The sequence below is a fragment of the Callithrix jacchus genome, chromosome 13 (genome assembly GCF_049354715.1).
Source record: "Callithrix jacchus isolate 240 chromosome 13, calJac240_pri, whole genome shotgun sequence".
NCBI lineage: Eukaryota > Metazoa > Chordata > Mammalia > Primates > Cebidae > Callithrix > Callithrix jacchus.
Genome location: NC_133514.1, coordinates 110261590 through 110286160, shown reverse-complemented (window position 1 = coordinate 110286160; position 24571 = coordinate 110261590). Strand labels below are relative to the sequence as shown.

Genomic DNA, 24571 nt, shown 5'->3' with positions numbered 1-24571 from the left:
CCACTTATGTATAAATAAAGCTCAGCATATTTTAGAACATTACATTTACTCCATTGGCTATGATGGAAGAAAGAAACCAGTTGGAGGAAGTGTATTCAAATTACATATAAATGTGTATCTATATATTATTACCTTAACACCATACATAACAGAGGAGTATATCAATATAAAATTAAATCTATGTAGAGTGATCTTTTCTGTTAATTCACAGGATATTCACACATTTTGGGGGTTGTGCTTTTGGTTGGTGCTTTTTAAGTTTGGATGCTTTCTTTTTCATGGCTTGTATATTAGGACCCAGGAGCAAATTCTGGAGCCTCCAGCCAGAAACTCAGCCTTTCAGTGAGGAAAGTGGGAGTGTGCACTTCTGAAATAGGACTGAGTGTCATAGTACTGTGATAGTGAGGCACATAACCTCAATGGAGAGTAAGTCCTTGTGTGTGATCGTTTATTTTGGATATGGCTGCCACATCCTTGCATTAGTTGTCTGTAAGCAGTTATAAATCACTCTTGTGTTGATTCTTGCATATATGAGCTTTATTGTCCCTCTTTGTTGAATTTTAGGTATTTGAATATGCAAAACAGATTCATATGTTGACAATGAAAAGATGCATTTACCCTGGTTGGGAAGTTGGAAGCCCTCCCCCGTGATATCCATAAGTTCTTTTGGCCGAAGCTGCTGGGATTTAGATTTAGAATTCATATAGTCACACATTCTACGAAATGTTATGAAGCATATTTAATATGAAAGATAGTAATAAAATGAGCATGAGTGTACACACTAACCTCGCTAAGAAATACGCAGTTAATATTAGTAGCTAAGCCCTCCATCTGACCTTCCATTTTCACATCCTCTGCTCCCATGAACCATCCCAGAGGTTACTTCTGTCCTGGATTTTGTGTTTATCATTTTTTGTTCTTTATAGCTCCACTGTATATAAGTCTATTATTATCAACATACAGTATGATTTTGCATGTTTGTGAACTGTATTTAAATACTGACTGTATTAGGGTTCTCCAGAAGGACAGAAACAATAAGATAAGGTTCTTAGGGAGAATTGGCTTACAGGATTACAAGGGGACATTCCACAGTAGGCCATCTGCCAGCTGTGGAAAGAGAAGCTGGTAGCCTTGCTCAGTCCAAATTTAAAACCCTGAAAACCAGGGAAGCCAACAGTGCAGCTTTCAGTCTAAGACTGAAGGCTGGAGAACCCCTGACGGGCTGCTGGTTCAAGTCCAAAGGCTGAAGAACCTGGAGTCTAATGTCCATGGTCAAGAGGAGAGGAAGCCAAGTATGTGGCATGGCAGGGAGAGAAAGAGAACAAGTCAACTCAGCAAGCAGTTTGTCTATCCCAGTTCTTCTGCCTGCTTTGTTCTATCCTTGCTGGCACCCTAATAGATGGTGTCCACCCCCGCATTGAAGGTGGGTTTTCCCCTCCCAGTCCACTGCCTCAAATACCAATCTCCTCTGGCAGCACCCTCACAGACACACCCAGGAACAATGCTTCATCAGCCATCTAGGAATTCTTCAATCTAGTCAGGTTAACATCTAATGTTAACTGTCACATTAACATATTGTATATATTAGTATCTATCTTGCTTTTATTTTTTGCTCAAAATATTATCTAATGTATGTTATATTTGTAGGTGGAGATCACATATTTTCACCAAGGTAGTGATTCATTATATGAATATGCCATTGTAGGAACATGCCATACCTTATTTATCTTTTAGCTGCTTGATAGATTTTAGGGATATTTCTAATTTTTGCAAATTCAATTTTCTGTTAAAATTCTTAAGTATGTTTCGTACTGTGCAATAATTTAGTTTTTTTTGTTACTTTGTTTGTACTAAGAGCCTTCCCTCTCACAGCTACTCAGTCTTCTTTTTAGTGTGTGTGTGTGTGTGTGTGTGTGTGTGTGTGTGTGTGTGTGTGTGTGTGTATCTAGAGCTGAAAGGTTCTGGATTCATATGATATGTACATCCTCAACTATTCTAGACAATGCCAAATTATTTTCCAAATTATGTAAGTTAACACTGTAATATAGAAGTTTCTGTTGTTCTAAATTTTACTCTGCACTTGACATTTACAGGATTTTTAATATTTTCCTGTCTGGTGGGATAAAAGGATGTCAAATTATGGTTTTCATTTACATTCCTCTGATTAGTAATGACTTAGAGCTTATACACACAAGTGTGTGTTGCACATGTACACATATACCCACCCACCCATCCAAACCCACACACCCACCCAAATAGTCTTTATTTTTGCCTTGTGTGTTTCTTTTCTGGGGTGAAACTAGGGTCATTTCTTTTACCCCCTTTTTTTAATTCAGTTATTTTTTTATTGACTCGCTGAAGTTTACTATATATTATGAATACTAATCCTATTTTGGTTATATGTATTGTGTCTAACTTTTTGGCTTATGTTTTCTTGATTTTTGCAGAGTGACATTTATGATAGCTTTAGATATATGGATGTTCTTAATTTGAAAGTAATCAAATATGTTAGTTTCCTTTATTATTTATACTGTTTTTGCATCTTACTAAAAAATTTTCCCCAAGATGTTGGCCCTAAAAATCTTTTCCTATATTTTCTCCTAAGCACTTTTTAAACTTATTTATTACTGCCTAACAATATTATCAGAAACCTAGTGGCTTGAAACAACATATTTTAATTATCTCACAGTTTCTGTGGGTCAGGAATCAATCATGACTTAATTGGGTATTCTGGTTTATGGTCTTTCACAAGGCTGCAGTTAAGTTGCTGGCTAGGGCTACAATGTCATCTGAGACTCAACTGGGGAAGCATATGCTTCCAAGCTCACATGATTGTCACCAAGATTCAATATCTTATAGATTGTTGGACCTAAAGCTTCAGTACTTTTCTGGTTGTTGCCTGGGTTCTGCCTTCAGTAGCTTACCATGTGGACCTCTCTGTATCGCAGCTTGCTTCATTAAAGCCAGGAAGAGAGTCAGTAGAGAAACTCTGCCTGCAATGTAGCCTAAATTATGAAAGTGACACCCCATCATCTTTGCAGCATTCTATTGGTTGAAAGCAAGTCACAGGTCCCACCTATACACAGCAGGAATGGGCTACATAAGGGCATTAATACCAGGAGATGGGGATAATTTTTGGGTGTCATATTATAGTCCATCTGCCACAGATTTTGTCTTTCATATATAAGTATTTAATCTACTTTATATTAATTATTGTGTCTATTCTGACTTTTTTCATGTATGAATAACCTATTGTCTTAAATTGAAAAGATTGAATAATCTTTTTATTTTTCCCACTAATCTTCAATGCCATCCCTACCAAATATCATGTCTCTGTATTTTGTAGGAGTCCTTTTTGGGCTTTCTCTTGGATTCTGTTGACAAATTTGATGACATCAATGATGATATCACACTGTCTTTATTACTGTAGTCTTGTTAACCTTGAAATCTGGCAAGATGAGTCTATTTTCTTTCTCAAGAAAGAAATTTTCTTGAGATTTTCTTAAGCCTTCGTTCATCCATATGCATTTTATGATTAGTTTCACAGTTCCTCAAAACAAACAAATTAACAATGCATTTTAATTTTAAGTGCATTGTATGAGTTTTGGGAGAGTTGACCTCTCTAATGGGCATGGCATGCGTCTCCTTTTATTTAATACTTGGCAATTTTTTTAGTAGATTTAAGTCAAAGCACTTTATATATTGTTATTACTGTGAATTATGTTTATTTTTAGTTATATGTTGTAACTTTTGCTAGTATATAGAAAATGTAGTTTATTTTTGTGTATTTATATTGTATCCAGGGACCTTATTAAATCTTCTTATTAATTCAACAATTTGCCTGTAAACTCTTTGGAGATATTTATGGATGTAGTTTGGTAATGTGTAATTACTAAAAAATATATTGCCTTCTTTCTAATTTTATAACTTTTTAATATTCTTACGTTTGTTAGGACCCCCTATGAAATACTAAATAGATATGGTAATATTTGTAATGGATAGTCTTGTACTATTTATAATGTTAATAGAGTGCTTCTAACATTTCACTGCTTTCCAAAATGGATGTTATGTGTATTTCATAGGTTTACCTGATCAGGGTGTGATATTCCCTTCTATTCCTAGTTTGATACATGACATTTTATCCTGAATGCATGATGAAATTTATTCAATGTTTTTGCTTTATCTTATGAAGATTCTCATGTGTTTCTTGCTTTTATCAGTTAATGTAATACATTATGTAAAACTCTTTCCTTATTTGAGATTCAGTCGAACTTTGTTTGCTGTGATAAAATGAGCCTGGGAATGATTTGTTTTATTTGTATAGTTTGCTGAATTTTCTTTGTTAATAATTCGTTTAAGATGTTTACATCAACAATTATAATTGTGATTTGCCTGTAATCATCGTTTCTCATATTGTACTTGCGTAATTTTGAAGTCAACATTATACTTGTCACATAAAATAAGTTGGAAATCTTCCATTTTTATGTTCTTTAGAAGAGTTTACATAAAATTAAAATGAATTAATACTAGAATGTTCATTAGAACCTATAGGTAAAGTCATCTGACCATTGTATTTTGTTTGTGGGAAGATATTTATGTATAAAATTGTATTTTGTGCTTATAGGCTTATTGTACTTAGCTCACATAGTTATTTTGTAAGTCTGTTTTGGCAAGCTGTAGTTTTAAGAATTTGTCTTTTTTGCTCTCATTTGGCTATGCAGGCTGCATTGTGTGGCGTGACCTTGACTGCCTGGGCTCAAGCCATCTCCCACCTCACCCTCCCAAATAGCTGGAACTACTGGTGCATACCACCAGACCTTGCTTTTTTTTTTTTTTTTTTTTGGTAGAGATGAAGTCTTGCTTTATTGCCCAGTCTGTGTCCTTTTCTTTTTCACATTTATTGACCTAAATTTACTCAAAATGCATTCTGTTGCCTCTTTAACTCTTCACCGCCTACATATTTTTTTCTATCTTTAGTAGTGAGCATGTGTACCTTATTTTCTTTTATTACTTAATTGGAGTTTGCCTTTTATATAAATCCTTTTGAAGATTAACTTTTAGTTTTGGTTTGTTTCTAACTTCTGTTTTATGTACATTCGCTGTTGCATTAACTTTGGCTCCTGAATTTACGTATTTCCTTCATTCTATTTTTTTCTAATTTTCTTTTGATGTTGTGTTTTGTATCTTCTTTAATTAGATATATGATCCATTCTTTTGGTCAGTGTCCTACTGCCAGAATCCACCAGGAATAAGCTGGGTTTATTGCATATTGCAGTGAGAGAGATTTAAGAAGTGTGGCTTTTCTCTTTTTCTTTTTTTAAGGAATCAGGTGTTCAGAGGAATGTATTGAGTAGAGGTGAGGAACTAGGATGTTGAAAAGTAAAAAAAGGAGAGAAGGAGAGAAAGAAAAAGAGGGAGAGAACAGGAATATTGCTTCATTCTAAAAATGGGTATTAATAATGGCCGATCAATATTTTGTGTATTTAAAAAATAAAAAAATAAAAAAAAAGAGCAAGCAGCTCCCTGGTCCACCTCAACCGCCACCAAGCTCAGTATTTTCCAGTACATGCTGCAGTGTCACATTTCTATTGTGCTAGAATGCAGTGTTCACTGTCCACACTGCCCTGGTGAGATCGGGTACCACAGCATTCACAGGCCATATGTCCTTTCATCAGTGACTGCATGAGTCGGATTTCCATTGTTCAGTGGTTCCATGTGCCTGTGGTGATAGGGTGCATGGAAAGTCCATCATATTCCACAGAAGTCAGTGGCGTATGCCTATAATACCAGCTACTTGGGAGGCTGAGGCAGGAGAATAGCTTGAACCTGGGAGCTAGAGGTTGCAGTAGCCAAGATCACACCATTGCACTCCAGCCTTGGTGACAAGAGTGAAACTCCATTTCAAAAAAAAGAAAAAAAGTCCACCCATTGTTGTATTGCTTGGGCAGTGAAAGAAGTTCCTTAGTCAGAGAGAAGTCTCATGCAGTGTCCAAAAACATAAATTCTTTTCAAGGGCACCTATGACAGCTCTAGCATTCACAGGACAGACTGGAATGGACTTAGTAGGTGCTAATGGCAGTGAGGCACAAATGGGGCCCATAGCTAGGGGTCAAGGGTTCAATGAGGTCAATCTGCCAGACCTAGGCATGTCCTAGTCATCAGTTTGGAAAATTATGTGCCCTAATTTTCCTCTTGAACGATTTATGCCCATTGGCAAGAATCACAAGATTGTACTGCACGCTTAGTCTCATCTCTCAGGATCATCCCTCAGGCCTTGGCCCAATCTTGTATCTTGAAAAAAAAAAAAAAAAGAAGTGTGGCTTTTCTCTGGATTAGCTTCTCTCAGGAAGTAGGAGTAGATGGGTATCTGAATAAATCTTACATAGAAGGAGAGATGAGTACAGAGAGGCTAAAGCTATAATTGACGAAAAAGTACCCTTTGCATATATTAACTGGGAGACAGGAATGTGCACTATTTTGTGGTTTAGCAAATGTTTATACTTTTCCTGTATTCAAACATGATTATGAAGTAGTGTTGTCTTTTCCTTGATCCATTGTGGGAACAGAGTGGCTTTGTTCTGTGAAATATTCATGTTTGACAGGAGGATATTGGGCCTGGCTGATGGTAACAGGCCAGCTCCTCAATATTAGGAGCTGTTGTTTTTCCATTTGCATTTTAAAATTTTTATCATTTTTACTATACTAATTTAAGGCTATTAATTTATCTTTTAAACCATATTGCTTATATTCCACATATTTTGATATGTAGTTTATCCATTAACCTTTCTAAATGTTTTCTGAATTCCAGTGAAACTCATGGTTGAGTTATTCTTAAATTTATATAGCACTATATACATATCTTTTGTTATTATTTTTATCTTAAGTATGTTGGAATTTTGTTTAGTATTAGTTTGACATGTAAATTTTCATTTTGATATTATCAAACATTTTGTGATCTGATGTTTTTAATATACATACTGTAAATAAATGATAGCAGGATTTTTACTCACATTCTACCAATTATTGTCTTTTATCTGAAGTGTTTATATCCATGTGATTATTGATGTTCATGGATTTATATATAATTAGTATGTACTTTCTGTCTATACCTCTTTTAACTATTAATATATTCCTTTTTAATTTACTTCTTTCTTGAATTACTTTGAGATGAGTAAAGCTTCCTTTCCTTTTATTAAAAGCAATGCATCCTACTCATTTATACATCCAATATTTATGTATATTTATTTCTATATTTATGGTTTTTTTTCTGTACCATCATACTGTTCAAGCCTTTTTTCTGGGCTCATTTTTTTCTGCCTTAAGTGTATCTTTAATATTTTCTCAATTTTTCTTTGCCTAAAATATGTCTTTTTATAACATTCATTCTTGAAAGGTAAGTTGGCTGTACATACAGTCCTAGGTTTACAGCCCTTTTAATATGTTATTCAACTTACCTCTTTTTACTACTTTCGTTTTTTCAGTGAAATAGGAAGCAGAACAGTAGATGAGAAAAAAGATGGGGGAAGAGGTCTTGGAGGCTGAGAAGAAAAAAGGAGGTATAAAATAGGCATAGTCATCTAGGAGAGTGCAAGAGTAAAGGGGATGGAAAGGGGAAATATTGTACCATTGCTAGACAGCTCTAATGACCTTCTTGAAGTAATGGCTGTTCACTTAATGTAAGAAACCTGGTTTATCTCAGCTCTGTTCAGCTAGCTAGATTGGCCAGATTGTGTTTTCCCCAGGGGTGAACGAGATGACAGAAGAAAAAAAAATAGAGATAATGTTGCATGCAAGGGACTGATTATAGAGTATAGACTTATGAGGATATGAGGCTTAGGAAACACTGTAAAAGGGATTTTAGATTCTGGTGCCATCCGAGACAGTTGGATTGGAGGTACTAGCTGGTAAGATAAACTGAATAAATCAGTTATTGTAATTTTCAAAATTGCTTCCTGAGCACCGAAGGCTCAGAGAGCTCAAATCATCATTGCTGCATTCCAAGAAGTTTGAAGGAAGAAGAGCAGAGCAGCATCCCAGAGGACTTTTTCTTCTGAAAAGCGCCTTTCAACCAACAACTTCCACTTTCTTGAGGTATAATTTTGTAGAAAAGAATTTCTGCAATTACTTGAGTTGTTAAAAACATCAAAGCAGACACCTCCAAGGATTCAGATTTCCATGGCCTGGAGGAGAGGGTAAAATGGGTTACCAGCATCTGCATTTTTAAAATGCTCACCCTCCAAGGGATTCCACTGTGTAGTGGAGGGAAATCCACTGCATTAGGCAGGTGAATAGTCCAATCAATTACAGTTGTTTCTTGTTTTCTGTAGTACTTTTGTCATATAACATTGTTGCAAACACTGAATTAGTGAACAATACTCTATTGCTCCTGGGAAATACAGTGTTAGGGTACTGGAAGCCTTTGGTCACTGAATTTTTATCAATCAATCAATAACCTTGGTTCATGAGTGTTTCTGTTTAAAGACACCTTATATAATAAATATTGTTGATTGCTTTTCGACATTGAACTCATAGCCAACAGTGCTGTAACTCGTACCTATATCAAGTTTATCTAACACTTCTATTTTCTTTGTAAGGCATATCACACACAGCCTTCTTGAGCCTAGGAACACTAGACAGCCCTGTAGGTCTACACTTTGGGGCCGATTCAAACAGCAAACTCACAAAAATCACACAGAAAAGTGTGAAAAACATGACATTAAATAAACCCTGAAAAGTACACTTGTTTATAGCACGAAAGTGGAAACAAGCAGGCAAAGTACTACCTTGTTCACCCTCAGCTGGGAATGTGCTCTCTTTTCAAGTAACTTAAATTTTCTGTAACTCTGCATATATCTGCAAATGACCATTGACAGTGATTATTGATTTTTGAGGTAACATAAATGTTAGCGAGAAGACAGATTTACAAATGCAAATCTGCACACCATAAGGATCAACTGTTTCTGAAGTTCTTTCCTCTCTGTATCTGATAGCTCTGGTTGTTCAGAGGTCTCTGCTTGAACAACAGCTCCCACATCCAGTCTCCCTTCTGTCCACCTGTGCTCTCTCTGTCCCACTTTAACAAGAATTCTTCTGTCTCTTTCAAACATTTGCAAAAAGTTTTGTTTTAATTTCGCTCATTTTCAGCATTTTTTAAAGTAATATTCTTTGCTCCCATTATAGTATAGGATTGTGGAAGGAGAACATCTAGGAAAGTCCTGTTTTATATTAAAAAATAGATATGTTTTGAAAAATGTCTTTAAAAATAAAGAGAAATATGAGGGGCACCCCAAAAACCCTCTCTGAGAAATATCTACTAGCATTTTTCTGAATGTCCTTTCACTTTTAGGTTTAGAAAGGTACATGAATAAACAAAGTGATCTGAACTGGGATTAAAAGTATAATCTACTTTTCAATAATAAGGTAAATTACAGATCCAATATTCTCATATAACTCTTGAGCTAATTGCTAATTTATTTGGGTATATTTTAAGTTTATTCTTCACAATAGCTTTCTAAAGTATTTTATAGTATCTCCAATTCAATGGGTGAAACATATTGTGCACAATAAGAACTAATCTTATTTTTCTCATGTGCCCTAAGATATTTTTCAAGCAGATTTATGGCTTAAATGTAATCACAGGCATTTCAAATTACTACGAGGAAATAATTGCTTGTATAATATTGAGGGTAAAAGAGGTAGGACTAATCATTAGACAAAAGGCAGGAACCGTGTAAAAAACTATTGAAATGTTTACATACATATTTTTATATCTTCTCTATATCCAAAAAACAGCACTAAAAAAAGAGCACCAAATTAGAAAACATGATTGTACTATAAACTGGTAAGCACTTAATATTTTTAATATAGAAAAAGGTTTATAAATCTTTAAAGAGAAAATTTTCGACTTAAGAAGAGAAATCGAAGTGATAAAATATGTTTAAAACAATCTGTTTTACCAGTTCAGGTATGTGTACTGTTACTTTTCTTCCATTTTATAATTATTTCTACTTAATGTCTTCCTCCTACTACTTACTAAATGGAGGAAAAAGACATACAGGAAAAAAAAAAAAGTCTAAAATTTCTTGGAATTTAATCAGAAGTTTTCAGGACTAATTCCAAACAAAATGAAGAACGACCTAAAATCCCATGTGGGCAAAACTTTCCCTGCTTCTGACTGGTATAAAGTATCACTAAAGAGCACTGTTTCTGCTCACCCAAACAAATGACAATTGTGTATGAGGGCCAAAATTGCATGCTTATACCATTTCGTGCAATTGACATTGGTGGTTCATGCAAAAGGCCAGTTCATTTTAGTTCACCTTGTTTGCTTAGTTTGTTGTTTTTTAAAAGGACAACCTACTGGTTCATTGTTATTAGAGCTAGAAGAGCTGCCTACATTAGGTACATATTACATAGAAATCAGCCATCTTCCCATACCCTTAACCCCTAAAAAACCATTAGGAACTTCTATTGAACTTAAATTATCAGCCTAAAATTTCCTCTTAAGATGATTTTATTTCAGGTGTTTTCTTATTCTTTCCTACACACAGACTTGCTTTGGGGTCATGCTTTCCAACTTTCAAGGCCTCTCTACATTCAAATTCTGAAGAAAAAAAAAAAAGTGGCTGGGAATGGGATTGGTTAAAAGTCACTTCAGTTTCAAAAATGTCCTGGGCTCCTTCATTGATCAGTGGTCATCACAGAGACCAGCTGGGCATCTAAAGCCATAGGTGAGGGATTCATTTTTCTCAACCCACAAAACATTTCTTCTCTCAAGCCAAGAGGCCTAACTTAAGTTAAAATAAGGTTACATTAAGGCTATGTCTCTGGTTTGTTACTTAGTTTAGATGGTAGGGGAGAAGTAACATGGCCAAAAGTCAAAAATAAGCACTTAACACTAAACTTAGAAAAATCACTATTGTTTATTTGTTTCTATTTTAAGTATTGTGAAAGAGAAGGTGTAGTGTATCAAAATGTAGGTTATCAGCTGTTGTCATTCTTGATTTTGTATTCTGTATTTTGTATAGAATTATTCTACTATCCTAGCTTTCCATTTAGGATGATGGCAATGACCATGAAAATGATGGGAGTGAGTACTCTTCAGGTACATCCTCTTTACTTCTGAGTGCTCCATTTCAGATGCTTTTAAGAAGGGCACACTGTGACAGATCTACACATGGCCAGTGCTGACTGCTCTTAGGCACTTGCATTTTCTGTTTGCTTCAGGAAGTAGAGCATGCCCGCATGTCTAGTTCCTTGAATAGTTCACTAGAAGAGGGGCATTCTTTTTCATTGTGATGTTTACTTTAAATCTGGCTCAGTGGAAGTGATGGTGTTTAGGATTTGGATTTCAAAACCCTAAGAAAGTCTCCTTAACTCACTCTTTCTCTCTTTTTATTTTCTTTCTTTCCTTCTTTTTTTTGAAGGCTGGATTTTTTCTTATATTTTTTTATTATTATACTTTAAGTTCTAGGATACATGAGCAGAACATGCAGGTTTGTTACATAGGTACACATGTGCCATGGTGGTTTGCTGCACCCATCAACCCCTCATGTACATTGGCTATTTCTCCTAATGCTATCCCTCTTCTAGCTCCTCACCCCTCAACAGGCCCCAGTGTGTGATGTTTCCCTCCCTGTGGCTATGTGTTCTCATTGTTCAACTCCCATTATGAGTGAGAACATACAGTGTTTGGTTTTCTGTTTCAGTGTTAGTTTGCTGAGAATGATGGTTTCCAGCTTCATCCATGTCACTGCAAAGGACATCAACTCATCCGTTTTTTTATTGCTGCATAGTATTCCATGGTGTATATGTGCCACATATTCTTTTTCCAGTCTATCATTGATGAGCATTTGCGTTGGTTCCAAGTCTTTGCTATTGTGAATAGTGCTGCAGTAAACATATGTGTGCATGTGTCTTTATAGTAGAATGATTAATAATTCTTTGGGTATATACTCAGTAAAGGGTATGCTGGGTCAAACGGTATTTCTGGTTCTAGATCCTTGTGAAATTGCCACACTGTCTTTCAAAGTGGTTGAACTAATTTACACTCCCACCAACAGTGTAAAATCATTCCTATTTCTCCACATCCTTTCTAGCATCTGTTGTTTTCTGACTTTTTAATGATTGCCATTCTAACAGGCACTGGCATGAGATGGCATCTCATTGTGGTTTTGGTTTGTGTTTCCTTAACTTTCTAATAGATTTACTGGGGGTAATATAATGAAGAGCCAAGAAAAATCCAAACGTAGTTATTTCACAAGGCATTCATTATTTTCTTCATTTTACACATCCATTTACCTCTAAATCAAAGAAAGGTAAAATAGAGGAAGAATAAAATGGACACATTCTCAGCCAGCTTCTGGGTTGTTAGTAAATTTGCCTCGTTAGTAAATCCAAGCATTTTACAGCCGGAAATGGAAATAGATTAGCAAATCATTAGTATTATGGCTGATGGGTTAAACCGGTACTGGAATGCTATCACTCAAGAAGAATAGTTAACCTGGAAAAAGTTGTAAGTAAGATACAAATTCTGGGAAAACGAATATTTAAGGGGAAGGCAGAAGTTTCAAAAGGTAACTGAGGAGAAGCAATGCTTTAATTGCATCCTATACGTTTTGATATGTGATATTTTCACTGTTCAGATTATATTGTATTTTTAGTTACTTTTATGCATGCTTTAAATTTATCATTATTAATTTCCAAATACATAGGGATTAGTAGTGTTTTTTGATAGCACTGTGATAAAAATATTGCATATTATTTTAATACTTGGAGATTTTTTGAAACTGACTTTATGGTTCTGCGTATGGTCAATAATTGGAAATTATTTATGTGTCCTTGAAAACAAAGTGCATTCTGAAATGTTTGGACACAGTGTTTTCTATATATCCATTAGGAGGTCACATTATTTAAATCATCAACAACACATTGGTGAGGGTGTACACACACAGTTTTTTCTAACTTGGAGAGATGCTTTAAAATCTCCTATTAAGATGGCTTTGTTTCCTAGTAGTTGTGTCAATTTTTGCTCTGTGTATATTTCTGCTATTATATTTACTTCTCATTGATGTATGCTAAATACCAATGAGTCGAACGCCAGGGTTGGGTTATGTGTGTGTTGAATTTTTAACATTTATCTTTATTAATTTTTAACCTAAAAGCGTGCATGAGGTGTTGTTAATCATAGGTGGAGCTATTATATGTGTCACTACAAATAATAGGTGTTTTCCTCCCTTTGCCTTAGTCCTTACCCTTAGAACAATGTGATGAGAAGTAGGCCAGTTATCCTATACAAGTAGCTAGACAGCCTAATAGCTAGGGACAAAGAAAAAAATAATTTTTCTCTGCTTATAAAGAGGAAGGAGGCAGCTGCAATCCTATCCCTCTGAAAGGGACTCCTTCGTTCAGCCTTTCAGCATCCGTGTATATGAATCTCTCTCTCAGCCTGCTAGCCCCTTGTGACCCAGTTTTTATGATCTAGAGATGTGTCCAGATTCTTGGAGCCCATTCCCCTTTGATATGTAAGTACCTAGGAAAGTAGCTGCTCTTATTTTTTCAGGTACCTTGAACTCTTAACCTGGAACCTAGTACAACTGTAACCATTTTAGTAAAATGAGAAGTTTGACTCTCACATTGGATCAGAACAACTAAGTAGACAAATGGCTACAGATCTAATTGAGATCTCTGATGGTTTGTGAAAATATTTCTAGGAGGTGAGGGCTTTTTACCGAAACAGTGAAAAATCTAGGAAAGTCTTATTTCCCTTTTTGTAGTATGTTTATCTGTTTAAGAAACTGAAAAACAGTTTTCAAAAGTCTTTATACCATTTTGCTTTTCCACCAGCAGCACATAAGAGTTCTAGTTTCTCCAAATCCTTGCTGATACTTGATGGCAATCATTCTGTTAAATTTTACCATTCGAGTGGATATGGAGTTTGCTTTTTTTTTTTTTTAATGGAAGCTTAGGTAATTGATTTTAAAACTATACTTTGCTAAAACAAGAATTTTCAATTAATTTTTTTAAGTACTGATGACTTTATCCAACAAGTTTTATGTATCTTTTTTTATTTCATTCAATTAAGTATGTATTTATATATCCTATGTGATGTATTATGCAACCATAGGATATTTACAGTTGTCTGTTGTTTTAAAATATTTAGAGTTTTCTCTTCTGTCCTTCTGTTAATTTTATAATTTGATTTTATTGTGGTTAAGAAGATGCTTTGTGTGATTTCAATTACTGCAATTACTGAGCATTCTTTGATGCTCAGACTATGGTCTATAAATGTACCATAGCATGATAAATGTACACAAGCACTTAGGATGAATACACTGATATTTTTATGTATTATACTTTATAATTTTCAATTAGGTCAAGCTAGCTGACAATATGTATGTCATTATTAATTTTCCTTCAACTAGCATACTTTCTTTAAAATTTCTGTAGTATAGGTCTTCTGTCAAGATATTATTTGCCTCTCCCCCAAATAGATGCACTCTCTAGAAAGCACTTAGAATGAATATACTGATACTTTTATGTGTAAAAATTTATAATTTTGGATAAGGTCAAGCTGGCTAACAATGTGTATATCATTATTGATTTTCCTTCAACAGGAAGATTTTATTTAAAATTTCTGTGGTACAGTTCTGATGACAGGACATTATTTTCCTCTCACACTAATAGACACACTCTCTCATTGGAAAATAGTTTCATTTTGTTTTAAATTTTGAAAGATATTTTCACTGGAAATGGAAATCTTAGGTTGAAAATATTATAAACTTTCTAAATATTATTACAGTGTCTTCTGGTTTTTATTGTTTTTGATGAAGGTCAGCAAACATTAATATTATTGTTCCCATGTATGTAAAGTGTTTTTTTCTCTTTCTACTTTGAAGATTTTCTTTTAAGGTTTGAATTAACGATTTGATTATGATGTGTCTAGGTGTGGTTGTTTTTGTACTAGTTCTACTGCTGTTAGAACTCCCAGATTTGGGTTTGAATATACAGTGCAGAGTAAGCCCAACACTGGCACATTAGTGCATAGGAGCAGAGAAAAGTTTATTCGATTTGGCCAAAGCATGAGAGTGGGAGAGGCAAACTCTCAAGTCTGACCTGCTTTTGAACATAACTAGGGGCTTTTATGAGTAAGGAAGTTGAGTGTGAGGTGAGAACCTTCTGTGATCACAGCTGTTTGCCTCCCTCCTCAGACTGAACTTCTAGATGCCATCAAAGAGGTCTGTATGAACTAAGAATCCTTGTTCTTTAAAAGAAAAACAATTTCATTAATCTTTCAGGCAACCTCTGGGGGCTTAGAATATAAAGTTAATCAATTATTAGTGACTACTCTCTATCGAAATAACTACGTGTAAGTGATCATGCATGAAGCAAGAAAAGGACAAAGAGAAAAGGAAAGGAAACACCTTATCATTTTTATAAAATAAGATCAGTTACACTAATTAAGATTGATGAATTTCTTAAATTTGTAAAATTGTGCCTTTCTCAACTTAGGGAAATTTTTGTCCATGAATTCTTCAAATATATTTCAACTTCATATTTTCCCTCCTTTTCTTCTAGAATGGTATTTATGTGATATTTAACCTTTTGTTTTGGAAGGCTGACTTGGCTAAACTCAAATTGCAAACTGAGTCCCCTATTGTTGACAGCAGCCGAGATGTATTTTCCGTTCTTTTAGCTTTGTCAGTACTGCTTGGAATCTGTTGCATGCAAGTGTAGTTTCTGGATCTGCCAGAGATTCAGTCAGAGTTTATGGGCAGAATTTGGTGCTATCCTTCTGTGATTTTCTTTTATCTGTGCTTTTCTGCATTTTTAAATTTTCTAATTTCAGTAGTAGCACTGACATCTGTCTTCTCATTCTTTAAGAGAGTCAGATTACAGGTTTCTGGCTATTTTAGCTGCTCGATGTTAAGCCAACTTGCTGAGAAGGCCACAAAGATTTTCAAAGATAAAATATTTCTTAAGTAGGATGATGAGGACACATTCTCTGTGTTGATTTTCCACTTGTATTTATTTGTGTGTATTTATTAATTTGTATATCTTTATACTAGATGAGTTTTCAATTTATTATACTATAGTAGATAGCAGACAATCTTCAAGAAGAAAGAACTTTAGAGTACAAAGGAATCTTTGTGATCACCTAGACTGTGTATGCAGAAAATAATACCTGGATAACATAAGCGACGTTTCTTATTGGCACATTGTTAATGACAAAATTAGTATGGGAAAACCTCCTGAAAGTTCCCCTGAAGCTTACTATTAAACAAAAAGACATGAATGTCTTAAATGGTCTTGAATTTATTTTATTACATTATTTTATTTTAGACAACAAATCTGTGTTTAAAATCTAGATATTTATTGAACAGAAGGGCTTAGCACTGCAAAATCATAGTCATTCATTGTGAACTGGAATATTGGAAATCTACAGTTTATAGGTAAACTTAGAAAAACAAGTTGAGTATTCTGTCAAAATTTATTCTCACTAGCAACAAACTTGAAAAAAAAAGTTTCTTTATCATTGGTTCTCAAGTTTCTTGAAACAACAGGATTGCCTTACTAGCAGTGCCCCCTGGATATTATTCATCAGTTTTTCATTTGACCACACTCCTGTAATACTTCAATAACCTTGAAATAAAACTCAGATCTCAAGATACACTTTTCTCTTCCAAACAGGAAAAACCTGCCGATAAAAGAAAACACAAACTCCCAAAGATACTTTGGAAGGTTTTTGATATGCTAAAGTAACTATTCACAGCTTTTAGAGACCATTCAGCATAGAGACTCATACCCATTCCTACAGACTCCAGTTAAACAAGCATCCTTGAAATTACTGTCACCTTCAGTAAAGAACTGGGACACTTAATGCAAAAGAGGAGGATGGATCCGAGTTCTCAATATTAAGTTTGCACTTGTTTTCTAGTTCTTTTTTTATCTTTCACAGAAATATGTAATCTTCAAACTGAATAACAGAGGCTTCATGATGTGTGCATTTGCTCCTCAGCATAGGTCATTATTGATCACATTATATTTTGTTTGAATTGCTCATAAAGATATACCTTGGTTACTTGCTATTGGTGATTCTGATGTATCTCATGGTCACTGAAACTATCATCATTTTTTTTTTTTTGAGACAGAGTTTTGCTGTTCTTACCCAGACTGGAGTGCAATGGCGCGATCTTGGCTCACCGCAACCTCCGCCTCCTGGGTTCAAGCAATTCTCCTGCCTCAGACTCCTGAGTAGCTAAGACTACAGCCACGCACCACCATGCCCAGCTAATTTTTGTATTTTTAGTAGAGATTGGGTTTCACCATGTTGACCAGGATGGTCTTGATCTCTTGACCTAGTGATCCACCCGTCTTGGCCTCCCAAAGTGCTGGGATTATAGGCATGAGCCACTGTGCCCGGCCAAAACTATCATCTTTATAAGGCATGGTAGTTATGCAGTTTACTTTTCAGATAATAATATGAGACTATTAAAACCAGATTGACCTTTTCTAACAAGTGTCAAAAATACTAATTTTTTCTTAATGAAATAAATTGATTATGTACTATAAAATAAGAATTTTTGGAAAAATGAGTGTTTGAGAAAGCATTAGAGTAAAATTTTTCTAGCTAGAATTATCTAATTACTTTGGAAATTTGTCCTCAACCTGAATATAGGATAAGGCTTCTAACTATGACAAAATGTACATGCTTGGGTTTCACTCCTGGTAAGGGACAAGTTAGCTACCATTGAATCAACTTTCCATAGATAGTAGCTATAAACACTAGAAAAAATACAAAAATGACCAAACAACTACTGGAAGACACTGGGGAATGATCAAAAGTCAGCAGAAACTGGCAAGTAAACCACCATTGGCAAAGGAATGATGGGAGTGATTTTCATATTTTCATCACTTCTAGCCTCAGGCCACCCCTTGTCCGAACCACATATGGAAGCAAAAATAATTTAAAAAATAAAAATAAATCTTCACCTGGAGTGAAAGATGAAACAGGAAAAGGAGAGTACCTGGGATTGGAGGCACAAATTCTCTGCATTTGATCTGCTTAGCTGGCAGGCTCACCGCAAATGCTAAAAGCAGAGTCTAAGTAGGCAACATAAGAATAGAGTAACTGAACCAAGACTTGGCCTGCTACTCAAGACCATAATTGTAATTTGAGAAAAACCCAATAAAAGAAAATCTCAACACATCTGACAGCATAAAACTTTAAGAAGAGAATAATTGAGTAGAAAAAAACACCAGAACAAAGTCAAGAGACATATGGAAAATGGAAGAATATATACCACTGTATCACTGATAAAGGGCTGATACCTTAATCATAGGAAACTCATGTTATGAGAGAAAAAGTTACAAAAAGCTCATGACAACTGATTAAAAAAACACAGACGATCTACCAGAAACATATTTAAAACCTCTTTGAGCATATGGAAAGATGTTTAGCCTTTCTGATTATCAAAAAGATACACATATTATCAGAATGGCAAAAGTTAAAGTTAAGATCTATAATAATACACTGCTAACAAGTATATAAAATACTCTGCTCGCAGGAGTATGTAGAAACAGTAACTTTCTTACATATGTAGTAGGAATGCAAACTGATAAATCAGTTTTTTTTTTTTTTGAGATGGAGCCTGACTCTGTTGTCCAGGCTGGAGTGCAGTGGTGCAATCTCAGCTTACTGCAACCTCCTCCTGCCAAGTTGAAGCAATTCTCTGCCTCAGCCTCTCCAGTCGCTGAGAGTACAGGTGCCAGCCACCATGCCCAGCTAATTTTTTTGTAATTTTAGTAGAGACACGGTTTCACCATGTTGGCCAGGCCGGTCTTGAACTCCTGACCTTGTGATCCACACGCCTTGGACTCCCAAAGTGCTGGGATTACAGGCGTAAGCTGCCGCACCAGGCAGGTAAAATTCTTAATGAGGGAATTTGGAAATATCTTTAAAAACAAAACAAAACTAGATATGTGTTAACCTTTCATCCACAGTCCAAATCCTAGGAATTTACTCTGAAGATCCAACTCATTCAATACAACACTATGTATATATATATTATAAATGTGTCATACAATGATGTTTTATTTAATATTGAATATTTCATATTCTGTATTTTCTTATTTAAAAATAATATCAAACCAATACCTACGCATAAATTTGAAGATAGAATTAAATGAAGGAAAATAGTCCTCAAAAATAAACTTTTAGTTGTGATTCTGCCTTCTCTTTATAACATGAGTAGGATTTAGTTTTTTCAGCAGAATGATCACGCTATATTTCTAATTGAGAAATTTCTTTTTTCTAAGACTTCATTTGAACATTGTTGTTTCTACATACTTCTCTGTTTTCATGGAACTCTTCTTTAGAGGTGATGTGGACTTTAGGTCTCTGGGAAAGGGTACCTGAAGATATTACTGGTCTTTGTGACACATAAGTGTGGTCAGAATATTTGGTGGCTGTGTTTCAGGGCCTTGGGCCTCTCTGTTATGAAAATGTATCACTCTGAGGTTCTCTACTTGAGGAAATGTTTGTTTCCATTTTTAATCAATCTGGAATGAGATGCTGAGGGTGGTTTCCGTTTGTTTTCCTACAGACCTTTGCTATGGTCTTGTTAAAGTTCTGTGCAAAGTACCATTATGCTTTGAGGAATGAAGGAGGCCTGCTTGTGTTCCAGATGTAGTAGTAGTCGTGTTCTCTGCTTGAACACAAAATAGGGCATTTCAGTGGTCCACGTGCCACAGAGAGTGTCCCTAGTACAGTGGCAATGTCCCTAAAGTGGTCAGCTTTGGTGGTAGCACTGAGACAGTCTGGTAAAGACAGGTGAGAAAGCGGGTGAGGGATGAGTAAGGAGAACACGTGAAACCACCATCAGGAATTAGAGGAATTTACCTGGACTAATTTAGGGCACTTAGACCACCATATTCAAATAAAGCCAATAATATGGATATTTAAATGGAGTGTAATATTACTATTATTTTCGTTTTGGAAATGTGAAAATGGAGACATGAGGCACATTACTTGAAGTTGCCTACCGCATACTCCAAATTTAAAGCCTCATTGTAAAATGAAGTAAATGTCATATCCTATTGTAATAGGGTGGGACGCAGGAGGGTCCAGCTCCCTCCCTGATTTGATGTGCTCAAGGTTCTTGGCCTCTCTTTGCTCCCAGAAGTGAGGGAAGGGTCCCTGGAGGTGCGGTGAGCTTACTATTCAAGTAAATAGTGGACCCAAAGAGTTAGCAGAGAGCAAGGTATTAGGTGGAGAGAGAGAAAGAGACAGAAGGAGAGGGAAGTCCGGAGAGGATATCCGCACTGCGGGGGGCGGGGGGGGGGGGAGAGAGAGAGAGAGAGAGAGAGAGAGAGAGAGAGAGAGAGAGAAAGAGAAAGTTGAGAAATGAAGGATGCTTCTTGTGTGGCTTTCTATGCTGCCTGCTTCCTTTGCAAACTTAGACTCAAACTGCTGCCTACGTACGTGGAAAGCGTTTAGTGTTGTTTTGTTTCTTCACAGAAAAGGGAAGGAAAAAGGAAAAGAGAAAAGGGAAAGAAACAGAGAAAAGAACAGACTAAGCTTCTCAGGAGTAAAGGCAGACAGACTTCAATCCCAACACCATGGAGAGTAGGGGAAACCAGCGTGGCCCAGAGCTGTCACACTCGCTCTCCTCCTGCTTGGACAGCTGCCAGTATCCAGAATCAGCCTGTCTTGTTGCCCATTGAGCTTCATGCTTGCAGACAAACACATCATCTGTGCTAAAAACCTTTCCCCCAGCTCTGACACTTCCACTTTGAATCCCATGACTCTTCTCGATTGTACACTGATAGTCCAGGACACAAAAAGCCCTCAGGCCATTTGATTTAGGATTTGAACAATGGAGAGATGATCATGATCGGAAGAAACATCCTTTATACTTGACAAAGGCAGAAATAAAAATTCAGTTTGAAATTGACTTTCGAGACTGGAGAATAATGGGATACTTCACCCATGTTACCTTCTATTTTGCAAAGTGTCTTTTTGTGTTAGATTTTCAGGAGCCTCATCCACTAACCATAATGTATTTGCACATGCCATTAAAATCTCCGGATTTTTCTTTTTAAGGAACTACTCCAAAAAGCTTTCCTTTCCTTTGAAAGTATACTGCTGAGTTTTGAAAAGTACCAGATTTTGCTTGAGTTCTGTAAAATGTTTTCTGTGTTTCTACATAGCATGACAGATGGTCAAAACCACGTTTTCCCTTGATTTTGTGTCTATTGAGTTAGTCATTACTCTTAGCTTGCTGCCATCTACAAATCTTAAAAACATGCCCTTTATCTGTCTTCCTCCCTGTTATTAATTAAAATTTTAAAAAGGCAGGGCTAGCAGCCAACCCACTATAGGGCTTTGTTAAAGAATATTGTACTTTGCAGTTTGATGTTTATTAACATTCTTTGGCCACCTAGCTACAATATAACTCAATTTTCTGTGAAAAACTATTAATCATCCTATTTTTTTCCTTGTCTTTGATATGAGATAAATTTTATAGCACTGTTTCTCATACCATCTGTTGTGAGGGATAGTTTTCTTTTTAATTTACAATTGTCAGAGACCTATGCTTTTGTAAATTACGATTAAAAACAAACATAAAAATAAAATTATTAGAAAAATGAAATAAAAAATGAAACTAATAATTTTATTATTAGCTTTAACAGATCAAATATTTCAATACTCAAATGTACAATAAGAAAGGGTTGCAAAAAATGCACACATTTTTCATTAAAATCATCTTTATAGGTAATTTATATAAAAATATTATTACAGTTGCAACTTTCTGTTGTTCCACAACTATAATCAAACAAAGGTTATAAGTGAAGTAGCAATCCCAGTACTAAACTTCTATATGTGCATTTTTTTTTTTTTTCTGAAATGGAGTTTTGCTTTTCTTGCCCGGGGTGGAAGTGCAATGGTGCGATCTCAGCTCACTGCAACCTCCACCTCCTGGCTTCAAGCAATTCTTCTGCCTCAGCCTCTGAGTAGCCGGGATTACAGGTGTGTGCCACCATGACCAGCTAATTTTTTGTATTTTTAGTAGAGATGAGGTTTCACCATGTTGACCAGGATGGTCTCAATCTCTTGACCTCGTGATCCTCCCGCCTCGGCCTCCCAAAGTGCTGGGATAACAGGCTTGAACCACCACGCCCAGCCCATATGTGCATTTTGGATCAATCATAAGATGTCAACGAAGTGATAAACTTGCTTTTTGGTTGTTAATTTATATAATCTAGATTGGATAAATGACAATGTCACTCATACTGGATAGTGTCTATCTTAAATGTTTGTGCCTTGATTTCATAACACTCAGTGGAGAAGCTAGTCTCAGATAGGCATGTTGCTTAGACTGGAAGAAAAGAATTTGAAGTAATTACAGTAAACTGATGGAATTCACTTTTATCTATTAGAAAGCAAGTGGCTTTGTATTTTTAAAATTTATCTTCAATTTTTCATCAACAGTAATCTTCAGTAATCTAGGAAAAAGAATACTACATCTAATCATTAACCTTATACATTTAATTATATTTTAACCATATTTTAATAGAACGGATTTCATTGGCCGGGCGCAGTGGCTTATGCCTATAATCCTAGCACTTTGGGAGGCCGAGGTGGCTGGATCACAAGGTCAAGAGATCGAGACCATCCTGGTCAACAAGGTGAAACCCCATCTCTACTAAAAATACAAAAATTAGCTGGGCATGGTGGTGTGCGCCTGTAGTCCCACCTACTCGGGAGGCTGAGGCAGGAGAATTGCTCTAACCCAGATGGCGGAGGTTGTGGTGAGCCTAGATCGTGCCATTGCACTCCAGTCTGGGTAACAACAGCGAAACTCCATCTCAAAAAGAAAAAAGGATGGATTTCATATTTTTCTGGTGTGGATCTTTGATAAGAAAATAAAATTCAAAATATTCTATTAAATTTGGAGGTGCCTGGTGATAATTTTTCACAGATGTATAATAAGATCCATTGAAGAGTGTGTGTGTGTGTGTGTGTGTGTGTGTGTGTTTTCCAGGCATGAAAATAGTAAAATGATTTATGAAAGACATTAGACTTGCTCTTTATTTTGTGTATTTTAAAAGTTGGGGTCAAATCAGTGTCTTATATTACAGAAAGTTCTTGCAGAATGCTCCATTCAGTAATTCAAACATTGTCAATAGAACTTTTTTAAAAAAACAGAATATATACTGCATTTCAGCATGCTCTAAGAGTTGCTTATGACGAGCTTCTGTATTGAAACAGAATGAGAATAATCTAGAAAGAATAATACATATATTTATGTAGTTTCAAAGTTTTACAATATCACCAAATAAACTGTTTAGTTCAATTAATTTCATTTTTTCATTCATAGCAAGTGTTTCTGATGAGTGAAGCAGTCTGGTGATTCACAGTCTGATACAAACTTCTTTATCTGTGTAACAATTCCAGACTGTTTTCTTGTCATTAAAATCATGCCATTAGAACACATTCCTAAAAAATTTAAAATTCAAAACACAGGCTTTGTGATGAAAACACAAACTTTCATAGTTTTATACAATTTAGAGTCAGTTGCATTTTTGACCATAATGAAGCTGTAAACACAAATTATTTATAACACCATCATTTTTATATAACAACAGATGAGCAAATAGTGACATTATTAGTAGTAAATAATAGAAAAACTATGCATTTGTAAGGTTCCAAGAAAAAATACTTAGCTAAATTTATGTGTACTATGAGCTGGGCTTCAGCATTATCTCCACTTCCTGAGTAGAGTGAGCTCTGATATCTTTGGCCATTTGTGTTTAATCAACTTGTTTTTTAGAAACTGCAAGAAAAAAATAATACTGTCAATACACATCTATGTTTATTTTAGTAACCTGAGGTGCTAGATTATAAGAAGCAAGCAAACCACTAGTGCTCACATGTCAAAACTGAGTATTTTTTACTGTTGGATTTTAATTTACTGCACATTTTATCAACCATTTTGTGTCAATGTATTTGTAGCCAGTATTATTGAAGTATAACTCACATAATGTATAGTTCTGCAAGTCTTAACATTCATACAGTTTTGTAAATAGTGTTACCATCAACATATAGAACAATTTCATTACCCTCCAAAATTTGCTTTTGTTCTTTTGTTGTCAATATCCCCACCCCCTCCTTTTCCCAGGTGTCAGCAAATACTGATGTATTTTCCGAGCCTATAATATTGTCTTTTCAGAAGGCCATGTATATTGAACAATACAGTATATAAACTTTTGAATTTGCTTTTTTTTCACTTACCGTACTGATTTGAAATTCATTCATGATGTTTGTGTCAATACTTCTCACAACCGACTAGTATTCCATCGTATGGAAGAACTAGCATTTTACTGGTGGTAGGACATTTAGATTATTTTTGGGTTTGGTGAATGTGAATAGAAAAGGTTTAAACCTTCATCCACAGAACTTTCTGTGAATAAGAAAGTTTATTTTTCCTGTATAAATACCTGGGACTGAGATTTCTTAATTGTACTGTAAATATATGTTTAATAAATTTTCAGAATATTTTTCAAAGCA

The 24571-nt window shown here is 35.3% G+C and overlaps 1 protein-coding gene across 1 annotated transcript in view; it reads left to right on the top strand.

Annotated features, from left to right (window-relative positions):
- Window positions 1-21324, top strand: part of DSEL (dermatan sulfate epimerase like) — a 35744-nt gene extending 14420 nt beyond the window's left edge. Inside the window, exon 3 of the mRNA XM_035271307.3 lies at window positions 20519-21324. The gene's annotated coding sequence lies outside the window, so the exon portion shown is untranslated. The remainder of the gene's footprint in view (window positions 1-20518) is intronic.
- Window positions 21325-24571: the final 3247 nt, after the last annotated feature.